Source organism: Ooceraea biroi, chromosome 1 (genome assembly GCF_003672135.1).
Source record: "Ooceraea biroi isolate clonal line C1 chromosome 1, Obir_v5.4, whole genome shotgun sequence".
In the NCBI taxonomy this organism is placed as follows: Eukaryota; Metazoa; Arthropoda; class Insecta; order Hymenoptera; family Formicidae; genus Ooceraea; species Ooceraea biroi.
In genome coordinates this window covers 12,758,376-12,770,659 of record NC_039506.1, presented here as the reverse complement: position 1 = coordinate 12,770,659, position 12,284 = coordinate 12,758,376, and positions in this window count along the sequence as shown.

Sequence of the window (12,284 nt, the reverse complement as noted above, 5' to 3'; positions counted from 1 at the left end):
TTCAGATTGTAAGGAAATTATTATAATCTTTAGATTATAAGGATTTAAATACTAAGACAATTAACATATTGATTCGGTTTAGCAGCGCCTAGCATTTTGAAAAAATACTTATTTGTATTGAAATAATTTTTCCCCATTCATAGTCGATATCATGTATGTATATATACATGTGTCTGTATGTAGTATAGATAACAATAAAGTAATAGATTTTCTGATTTGCATAAATACCCATTTTCATAGTTGGCGCAAGTTTTTGATATCATTAATGATTACCTTTTTAAAAAAAGGTAATTTTGTTGTGATATTATACTTCATGAATTTTTGCTTAGTAGAGAATATTGTTTGTATTATTTTAGTATTTGTGTGTCCTAAAACCTCGCCGACATGATAAAAATAGAAAGCACAAAAAAAGCGTTTCTTAATCTTATTTGGCACCGCATCATAATTTTTTAACGATGCATGCGCAAAATTGATAAAAGTTATGTATGATGTTTCGTTATAATGCAGAGTGAATGAAGTGGATTTATTAAAACACCATCAGCTCTTTAAATACTTAAATAAGAATAATTTATAATAATAAAAAAATTAATACTTTAAATAATCTCCTTAAATACTTAAATCATTATTTTGCACATGAACTCAAAAAATCAGTACATAAATATATTTTTTTCGAAAGCTTAATAAAATATACAATTGTCTGTTTTTTTGTTTAATTTTTGTTTTATACGGAAATTATAAATTTTTATTAATTAAATATCAGATATTATTACATATTTATTATAAATTTGTTCGATTATTTGTTTTTTATCTTATTTTATGCTGATATTTATGTGCTTTAGGAACTCACTGATACTACACAGAAGTATGCAGAAAACACAAAGCAGACATCTCTTAATTTTATTTGGCGCCACTCGACTGTAAATCTAAACACGATATACGTGTGAAGTCGAGAAAATTCTTTCCGTTATTCGCCATGACATAGACTATAGTAAATAAAATACAAAATAGAGGAAAATTTACAGTATATGTATATACAGGGTGGACCAATAACTCTGTCCACCTGGAATATCTCCGTTATTTTTAGAGATACAAAAATTTTGTACTTATAAAAGTTGTACGCTACCGAGAGGGCCATAATATGCTACCAAAGTTTTTTTTGTAGGTGGAGGCGCTTCAGAGATTTCAAGGTCATCTCAATTTTTTAAATGGAATACTATACTTTTTTATTCTTAGTGTAATAGCGGTTTAGACGATTTCAACGACCTATAATACAAGGTCATTCGGCATTAAATAAAAGTGTAAAACGATGATTCTTACCTTGCTTATAAGAGATGCTCGAAGTGATGTCCGTTTGTATCGATGCAGCACTGAAATCTTTGAATTGCTGAAGCACGTACATTTCTTAATGTTTCTGGACTAATTTTCGCACATGTTGCAATAATTCGTTGTTTCATATTTGCGGCTGTGGTCGGTATTTCTTGATATACATTGTTCTTTATTGTTCTCCCCCTCCCAAAAAAAATCGAGCGGTGTTATGTCGGGCGAGCGAGCTGGCCACGAAATTGACCCACCGCGTCCTATCCAACGCACAGTGTATCAAAACATGCGTGGATTCGTAGTTTTGAATGTTTGTTGCATATATCTTATAGATTGCGCATACAAAAATGGCAAATTAAAGACTCTGTTGAAAAAATCGCATTTGAGCGAAGGAAACGCGAAATTCAAGATAAATTTAAGCAGATAGGACTTATTGTAGATCGACCGTAACAACCCGACAAGAAATTTATCCAGTGCAGTGGTCCTGATCAGGTTGACCTTATTTTATTATCAGGTCCTGATAAGGTAAATTCATCAGGACCTAATCAGTCATGTAACGCAGTACAATAGTTAGATCCTTATCTGGATATCCTCATCAGGTTTATATCGGGTTGAATTATTAAATCCTTACTACTCAGACAGCACCAAGTCGTCTGAAGGATTACTAAAACTTGACATATTTTCGGTGAGTGTAAGAGTCCTTAGAACATGTACTACTAGTATACGTTCTAAGTAAGAGTCCAAAAGAAGAGAAGAATAGAGTACCGGATCGGTTTTCCAGATGGTTATTTGTAAGGTGCTAACCAAATGTTTCTTACGAGAACGTCACGCCTGACCTGGCCATCTATCGGTCGCTTGGTGAATCAGAGGCGGGAAACACACACTTGTGTTGATTTTTGTCTCTTATTGTTCCATAATCGAGTACATTGAAATGTATATGATATAAAAATAATTAATACTCGCAAATTAAGTAGAAATTACTATTCTTTCTACATTCTTAATATAACGTACATTATTATATGATAAACTACGTATGGTCCGATGTAGGACCAGATGTGGGAAACCTTACCTCTAAATTTTTAAAAATATCAGGATAAAGGAATAAGATCCTTAGTAGGTACTAATAATGTAAACCTCAACAAAATTTGTACTTTGAAATATCAGGCATAACGTAAGAAGGTCTTAATATGTTCCTTATTATTTTAACCCTAAAAAGGTCATACATATTTGAACCTGATGAGGATATTCTGAGAGCGCCTCAGTTGGACACAGTTTAATTGGACACGTTGCAAATGGACACCGTTCATTTGGACACCGAAAATGGCACACCGCTCAAATGGACACCGTGCAGTTGGACACAGAAAAATGCACACCGTTCAATTGGACGCCGTTATTGTGCACATGTATCATTTGGACACAGAAAAATGCACACTGTTCAATTGGACACCGTTAATGTGCACATGTATCGTTTGGACACAGAAAAATGCACACTGTTCAATTGGACACCGTTAATGTGCACATGTATCATTTGGACATAGAAAAATGCACACTGTGCAGTTGGACACCGTTTATTTCGACACGGAAAGACATGAAAAAAAGCGTTTTCCACCCACACACCCTGCGGGGGGGGGGGAAGGGCGGGGGGGGGGGCCGAAGGCTGTGTAAATGATATGATTTTTTTCTGTTCAAATGTGTATTTTTCACACTTTGTTTATTTATAATAAATGGACAACTTATGCAAAACACTTTTCAACCTTTCATGTATGTTCCCGTATCATATAAGAAGCTAAAAAACGCAAAAACCCGACAAGAATTCCTCAAATATGAAATATTTCATGAAAATGTGAGAATAAATAGGTGGTATGTATACGTACCACTATGCCTCAAAGGGTTAAATTATAAAATAGTATACTTTGAAACGCTGTAACTCACTGAAAAATGGTCCAATTGCAAAAAACAAAAAACCGTTGTATTCGTCTCATTGTCAGCTACAACTTTTATTTAGAGAGAAAAATCAACTTCCATTTTAAAAAATGGCCTCCATGATGAAATCTCTAAAGTGGCGCCATCTACAATTAAATTGATAATATCATCCTTTTGCCCCCTCGAAGCCATAAAACTTTTGTCTGAAACATTTTTGTCTATCGAGCTCAGTTCTCGAGATAATCATCTGGACTGTTTAAAATGGGACACCCTGTATACAATATACATATATAGCATATTAGAAGAAATGCGATAAAATTCTACTTGGAGGAGTGTAACATTAGTTTGGATGATTGAATTGTAATCTGAATATAAATAAGGTTCATTCACAAATTTCATCATGAAATTTCTTTGTAGTTACTTTGTAGTAGTATTTACGCGCTTTAATAATTCTTTCTGTCGTGATCAAGGATCAAGGTAAAAAGATGCGAAACAAACATTTGTCGATTTTATTCAGTGTCGAAACGCTTGATTCTGCATATGATACGCGTGTTGAAGAAAGTTCATCGTCGTGAAGAACATAGATAAGATAAAATGGAAAGTTCTATTAACGTTATAAACTTTTGTTTATTATTACATTATTTTATATACTAGTTTACATGCTTATAAAGACGTAAATACAGTTTAGAAGCCAGCTGACACGACAGGAATACGCGAAAAGTAAATACAAAAAACATGACAGTTTTTAATTATATTCGGTATCACGCTGAAATTCTGACGCGATGTAGCCAAAGTAAGCTGAACGGTTTCTAAAAGTTCATGAAATAAAATAAGGCATAAAATGTGGCAAACTTTGGAGTTTCATTATTTATTGCGAATAGTGCAATATGTAACCCTGAGGGGAATCAATAAATTATATTATTATTTATTGCGAATAACATTTTGGTTATTAAAGAGATTATTTTATTCTGTTATTTATGCAATTTAGAAATTTGTTGGAAATTAAGAAAATTAAGACACACATTATTGATATTTATTTGATGCCATTGTCAAAATTTTCGAACACAATATACGCGCGAAACGAAGGAAATTGTTTATGATTGTTTGTTACGATAAAGAGAGAGGTAAATAAAGATAAGATAGAATCTGAAGATTCTTTACTGTTTATAAATTTTTCTTATTAGATATGATAATCTTGTACGTTATTTTATGTCGATATTTACGTGTTCTAGAAACTTAGTGGTATGACAAAAATATATAAAAGATACAAAAAGACAATTAAATTGTAAGCAGTATTGCTTAAATATTGTAACATCAAGAGATTCTCTCTCTCTCCCCTCCTCAAGTCTTTCACGTTACAATATAGTTTTCGGAACAGAAGTGATAATTAAGATTTTAAATAGCCTGAAACATGTCGCTGTGCAATTTTCATAGAAGTGTTAAATGTGCGTAATAAATAATTAATAATTAATAACTAAGATTAAGAATAATATGCGATTTAAGAATAATGTATATTCTAAAGATTTGTCAAAATGAATTGATTTGTCAAACAATTATTATTAGTGAATAATTGGAAATAGCGCTCTTTCTGAAATGTTAAAGGTTGCTGTACAATGAAGTAATCGTGATCATTAAATAATCCAGTTCGATTCCAAGGCGGAATCCGAGAAGATGTGTTCGAAAAAGGGCTCGATCTTGCTCGTCCGGTTATTCCACCTCATCCTCTTTAGAGCGTGTTTCCGTAGATCCGATCAAGATCTTAAGGACAAATTCTTTTTTCTTGATTTATACTTCAGTCAGCGCGAGTATCCAGATATTTCTCAACAGCAATTTAACAACACCAAGGGCCTTTACGTCATCGTGCGAAACGTGATTTACGGTAAATCTAAGTAAACAGATCGTAAACTTGTAGTATACCGTTAACGACGTACTACGATGCGTTTATATTTAAAAAAGATGAAACTTTAAAATCTTAATTGATTCTATTTAATCTTCAGTCATTATGCCATATTAAAATCTCTTCTTTTGTTGCAAAAAGATTAGTAATGAACGAAGAAGATTAATATAAGTTACTGGGTAAACATTAACATGTTATTGGTAAATAGTTATATGTGTGTATATATATGTGTATATTTTTTAAATTTATAAAATCTATGACAAAGAGGATAATTTATTACAATGATAAATACAAAATTATAAACAAATAGATCTCTCTCATATCGCTAAAAAGATTTTTATTTATATAAAATATAATTCATTAGCGAAGCATTTATGCTCAAGTTTTCCTTAAATGAATGTTATGCTTACATGTAATACACGCACAAAACTTTTCTCTAATAAATATATAATAATAAATATTTATGAACAATTATGTAGCGTTTTTCTTAAGCTTTTGTTTTTCTACATTAACTATAAGTATGAAATCTGAAATAAAAATTTTACTATCACAATAGCTTAATTAACTTAATAGATTAATTAAAAAAACAAAAATTTTGTTTATTCTTTCCTAACTTATTTCATTAAAAAAATTTAGTTTTATTTTTTATGAGAACATTCGCTGTAATCACAAAACATTTTCGTTAGAGATAGATCAATTCGATAACAATTTCGCGTTACTATGAATGACTTTACTTCGAAAAGTTTTTATTTTATCAGCAAAACAAGTTTTACTACGATATTTAATATTTAATTACATAATTATTAATTATAATAATAAAATTTAATCTTTTTTATTAATACACTACGTCGAATGTATTACAAGAACAAAATTCGGTAAAAATATAGTTTAACGGAGCATCCTCGGATGACCTTGACCTTGACATATATTATAAAGGTCACCCTTCTGAGTGACCTTTAAAAGGTTTTAGCCGTCGCTCATTGTTTATTAAAAAGTTATAAACAAAATAAATTCAGTGATTTCGTATGGATCTTCGACTTTTCACACGAAGCAAGGACTTGAAGTTAACATATATTACACAGATCGCCTTGTGGCAAAGCCCCTCCCCCCCGCCGTGGCCAGTATAACAAATTTCAGTGTGATACACGATTGTTTTATACTATAATAGAAAACGTTCAGACACGTATCCCGGCGGGGGGAGGAGCAAAGCCCCTCCCCCCCCCCCGCCCTCCCGCGAGCGGGCTGAAAACTATGCGTGATACTTTTTTGGTTAATAACTTTTTAACAAACAATGAGCAACAGATGAAATCTTCTGCATGTTACTTGGTGAGGCGATCTGTGTAATACATGTTAACTTCAAGTCCTTGCTTCGTGTGAAAAGTCGAAGATCCATACGAAATCACTGAATTTATTTTGTTTATAACTTTTTAATAAACAATGAGCGACGGCTAAAACCTTTTAAAGGTCACTCAGAAGGGTGACCTTTATAATATATGTCAAGGTCAAGGTCATCCGAGGATGCTCCGTTAAACTATATTTTTACCGAATTTTGTTCTTGTAATACATTCGACGTAGTGTATTAATAAAAAAGATTAAATTTTATTATTATAATTAATAATTATGTAATTAAATATTAAATATCGTAGTAAAACTTGTTTTGCTGATAAAATAAAAACTTTTCGAAGTAAAGTCATTCATAGTAACGCGAAATTGTTATCGAATTGATCTATCTCTAACGAAAATGTTTTGTGATTACAGCGAATGTTCTCATAAAAAATAAAACTAAATTTTTTTAATGCCCCTCCCCCCCGCCCCCCGCGAAGCAGGCTGAAAATTATGCGTGATACTTTTTTGGTTAATAACTTTTTAATAAACAACGAGCAACAGATGAAACCTTCTGCATGTTACTTGGTGGAAAATCCATACAAAACCACTAAATTTATTTTGTTAATAACTTTTTAATGAACACGAGCGCCGGCTAAAACCTTTTGAAGGTCACTCAGGAGAGTGACCGTTATAACATATGTCAAGGTCAAGGTCATCGGAGATGCCTCCTTTTCTTCAGGTTTACCCACTTCTTTTGTTTACAACTTTTTAATAAACAACGAGCGACGGCTAAAACCTTTTGAAGGTCACTCAGGAGGGTGACCTTTATAATATATGTCAAGGTCCAGGTCATCCGAGGGTGCTCCGTTAAACTATATAATTACCCAAAATTCTCCATTAAAGCGATCCTGGAGTAGTCTGTATTATCAGCGGAATTACTGATTTTTCAAGAAATGGATTTTTTTATTGAATTCACAGAATGAAAAATTCCTTTGCAGGATGAAAGTACACACAATAATGAAGTGTGGAAAACAAGACTTTATGGTCGAAACGGGAAAAAAATAAAAAATTACAGCTTATCGCCGAATGTCGTACAATAATAAAAATTTGGCACTTAGTAATGTACGACTGTCTTGCACACTAGGGACACGATAAACGAATACGAGGGTGCTTTTAGAATTGAATTTAGAAGCGTAGTACAAAAAGATTCATTGTTCTGAAAATTTTGTGAATATGCGCGGATGTGAAATCATGGCCAAGAGTGAAACAGAGCACAAAATTAGGTCCTTGATATCGTGCAAGGATTTTTCATTCTGCACAACCAATGAAAAGATCTATTAAAAAAACTCATTTCGGTAATACAGACGACTCCATGCTATTTTGAGCTGTGTACATATGAAAACAAGAGTGTGCCAGTACGCACGAGTATAGATGCATGATGACGATTAATCGACTTGACAAACAAGTATACAACACACCAGGTCATCATGATCAAATGATCGCGTGAACGGAATGTTAATTGAGAATGACACCGACTGTATCGTCCGTATCAATGATCGTATTGTCGCTGCTGATTTATCCGAAGAGACCGACAGGTAGGTAAAAGGCAAATAGTATGTAATTCGTAACGTGCAGTGCACATAAATGTATCACATAACGTCCGTTGTTATTTATTCACTGCACGTGCTCTCGTAGCATACAAATGAAATTTGTATGTCATTTCCCAATTTCACTTTCACATTCACCCTTTCTCGCGAACAATCGATAAAAGCGATCGTCTAAATAGTATACACGGTCTATTGACTGAATGGCTTAGCCCAATGATCAAAAGAAATTTTTGAAAAATATATATGTATGTGTGTGTATGCGTGAAATTTGCATGTATCAAATATTGAGTCAAAAAGTTTTCGATTTTCAATATCAAAATGCCACGTATATGTAATACAGGCAACAATATTGATAATGTTTATATCATAGACAATAATATCTAATTATAGACAACGATGATTGATTGATGAATAATGTGTTTCTGCCGCAATAAAGTAAAATTTGCCGCAAAAATCGAACCGAACTTTTTGATTGACTCAACATTATCTTTACAATACTTTTCAAGCAGACGAAAGTTTGTTGACGCCTATAGTAGTGATGACTGTAATGATAATTATGATACAAACGATTCCAACCAATAAAGGAATTTAACGGTTCGTCGGAATTTCCGAGAAATTCCTGAACATAGACACGTCAAAGGTAAATCCACGAATCTTCTTTAACGGTATCGTCCCACGCCGAGAGAAAGAATCTTCGATGTCCTAATGATATTAATTACATAATGGCGGGATTTACAGGAAGATTCTACAGTAAATATTTCACATGTAGAAACGGCGCGTAGATGCGTTAGAATTCATTTTTGTAATGTAAGCAAAACTATATACAGGGTAATACGTGTAAAGTGACCGACTTAAATATTAGCGAAATTTGACATATGAAAAAATAGTTTATGTCGACATGTGCAGTACAAAGGAAGACATCATATTATGAAATCATAATGAAAATATCGTATAAGATATAATAGAAACAATTATTTTATGGGTGGAAGCCATTGAGAAATTTCGAAGTCAACTTAATTTTTTTAAATGGAATACTGTACTTTTTATTTCATAGTATAATAGCTCTGTTGAGATTATAATGTTCGCTATCCAATTCACCAGCACCGTCTAATATATTGCCGTATATTTAAATAATAATATCAATGAATACAGTCAGTATTGCACTACTATGTGCACCGTGTTTTACATACAATAACTAACGGACACACAATATGCTTTCGCGCGCTTACAACAAAAAACGGTAAAGAGGAAGGCAGGCAGCGCCTCACGTGAAAAGAAAGCAAAACAAAAAGGCAGCACAATAGCTGCGTGCACATAACTATCGCGAAATACAAAACCTAAATACAAAACATAAATCGCGGTTTTACGACCTAAATACTATAATTCTAACAAGCTCTTTTTAAGACAAGTTTTTTTTTATACTATACTAATTTTGAAAACTTTGACCTCAAACTCAACGACACAGATGAATTCTGTGTGTCAAACGATCTACTGCTCTTCTTCAGCCGATGGAATGTTTTCAAGTGCTGCAGTAATTCGAGCAATCATATCATGAGTTGTTTTTTCGTATGTGAACTGTTGCAGGTACGCAGGAAGATAACTATACACAAGTAGATAGTTTACAAGTAAAATAAAATAACACTTTATCTAAGACATATGGTTTACAAAGTTGCAACGTTTTCTCTTTTGAACAACGAGCGAGCGCGCGCACACAAAACAAAAGTACATCATCAACACGATTATCAACTAAAACAGTGCTCGGAATTAGTTGCCCTTTTCGGACCGATTTCAGAAGCGACGCCTATCATTCCCCCACTAACGCTCGACGCGCGACGGCCGAGCCGCCGAACGCTGTGTTTCAGGGGCGCCACTATATGAGATATACGCTGAGAGCATTATCCCAGCGCCCTTTCGTCTAGTCATTAAAATTTTTCTAGCTAAATAGGTTTTACTTTCACAATGAAAAGTGAAGTACTAAATTTTCAATTATTAACTTATTATTGATGTGTAATGTAAAATTATTACTGTGTGTGTGTATAGAGGAGAATCCCCTATTATGAGATATGCTCCTAATATGAGATAATGGAGTTTCTGCTAAACTAGTGAGCACCATCTGTTAATTCCACCATAAACTTATTACTCTTGGTGTAAAATGTATTTAGTGAAAAATTCATTGTTCGTTATTGCGTTTAGCTTTTACAAAAAAAGGTTTGTGAAATTATGAACATGTCAAAGGAACTTAAGGTAAGTCTTTAAACCTTGTTTATTACATAATAAAGAAATGGTTGGCAATAAATTCAGTATGCAATGATAGAGTAGAATCGTAGTAACAGGAAAATACGCGATTTGTTGAATTGCTTAATTGTAGAGATTAGATTTCATGATCGCGGAACCGCTAGGCGTGTGGCTCATATAATGAGATATTCAGGGTATTCTTTATATGAGATAATTATTGCTCGAATATGAAGAGTATGTAGTGTAATAAAAAGAAAGAAAATACTACGTTAAGGTTAAAGAAAAAGTTAATACGAATTTATATTACGAATTTTTGTGTATTTAATTTTTATAAAATCTGACTATGGAGGTTAGAGAAACGAGGAAGCGTCGTTGACAGTGGAATCGTGAAGATTTGGCGAAGGCTGTGGCAGCAGTATTTTTATAAAAATATCTAATAAAGTTTTTTACTTGCAATACTGATGTATTTTGCACTTTTAACACCGATTTCTCAAGGTATCTTATATTAGGAGCACACTTTCGCGATCTTGCGTTAAGCTCTTTTTTCAAATTGTTTTAATTTTCAGAAAAAATAATATTTAAATTAGATTTTTCATTTCACCAAACTAAAGCTTATTAAATTCTCTTCAAGAGAACGTATTATATTTTTAAATTCTGCCTATAGATTTCCTTACATTCGGCAAAATCAATATGGTATCTCATAATCGGGGACTTTCCTCTACTACATTAATAATTGAACATTTAGTACTTCACTTTTCATTGTGAAAGTAAAACCTATTTAGCTAGAAAAATTTTAATGACTGGACGAAAGGGCGCTGGGATAATGCTCTCAGCGTATATCTCATATAGTGGCGCCCCTGAGACACAGCGTTCGGCGGCTCGGCCGTCGCGCGTCGAGCGGTAGTGGGGGAATGATAGGCGTCGCTTCTGAAATCGGCCCGAAAAGGGCAACTAATTCCGAGCACTGAACTAAAATATACAATGTACTGTTGAGCATGCATACCAACCGCATAAAATGATAAAAATATTCAAACATAAATAATGAAAAAATAAATTTATAAATTGTTTTCCCAACATAAACTATGACTTTTTTAACACCATTGACCATTAAATGAATATAGTGCCTGTCAAAACCTGTCTCCGAGGTCTACATTATGTAAAGCATCAATGTTATTTACTTCCTGACATAAAACCCGGAATTAGAATAAATGTAACCGAATTTGTCTTTCAGTGTTATAAGTTTATTATTATCCTTTACTGATAAGTAAATTCTGATTTGTAGTAAACTTCACGTTCACACTGTGATGAATAATAATTATAAGTTATAAATAATTGCAAATACAAAAATGAAAGCTTGTGCATAAAATAACATTATTTTAAATTCTTGATTTATATTTTATTGTAAAATATCATTTCCTGTGCGGTTAAATTGTATCAGAGCAACTTCAATTCACCACAAACAATATTCATAATTTCGACATTCGGATCAAACTGACCGCACGATAGTGGTTACATTATTTAAACTCAACCACAGCGATATCCATTCAATGCATCTCAAATGATGTCGCGAACGATTCACAGCATTTATTGTTTCGCGCAACAATGAATCTCGTGCTCATCGTGACGGAATGCAGATGCATGAGAAAACGGAAATGAGCGGAAAAGAATAAAACTCGCTTCCTGTTTTCCAGTATTACGGTTTATAGTATAGAATTCAGGAACACAAAACTATTTGATACGATTGCATAAATACATAGAAGGACAATATATGTATATAAAATACTACATGTTAATTTTTTTAGTATATTTTAGAATAGTTTATTACATTTTATTATACTTTTTATTACATTTTATTATATTAATCGTTATATCGATTTTCATTCTTTTAAAATACGTTTAAATTTTGACTTACATATACAGGGTGTCCGGTATCGGGGAAGTATCGACCGGAAAGGTGGAGATATTAGGAGGTTGCATTG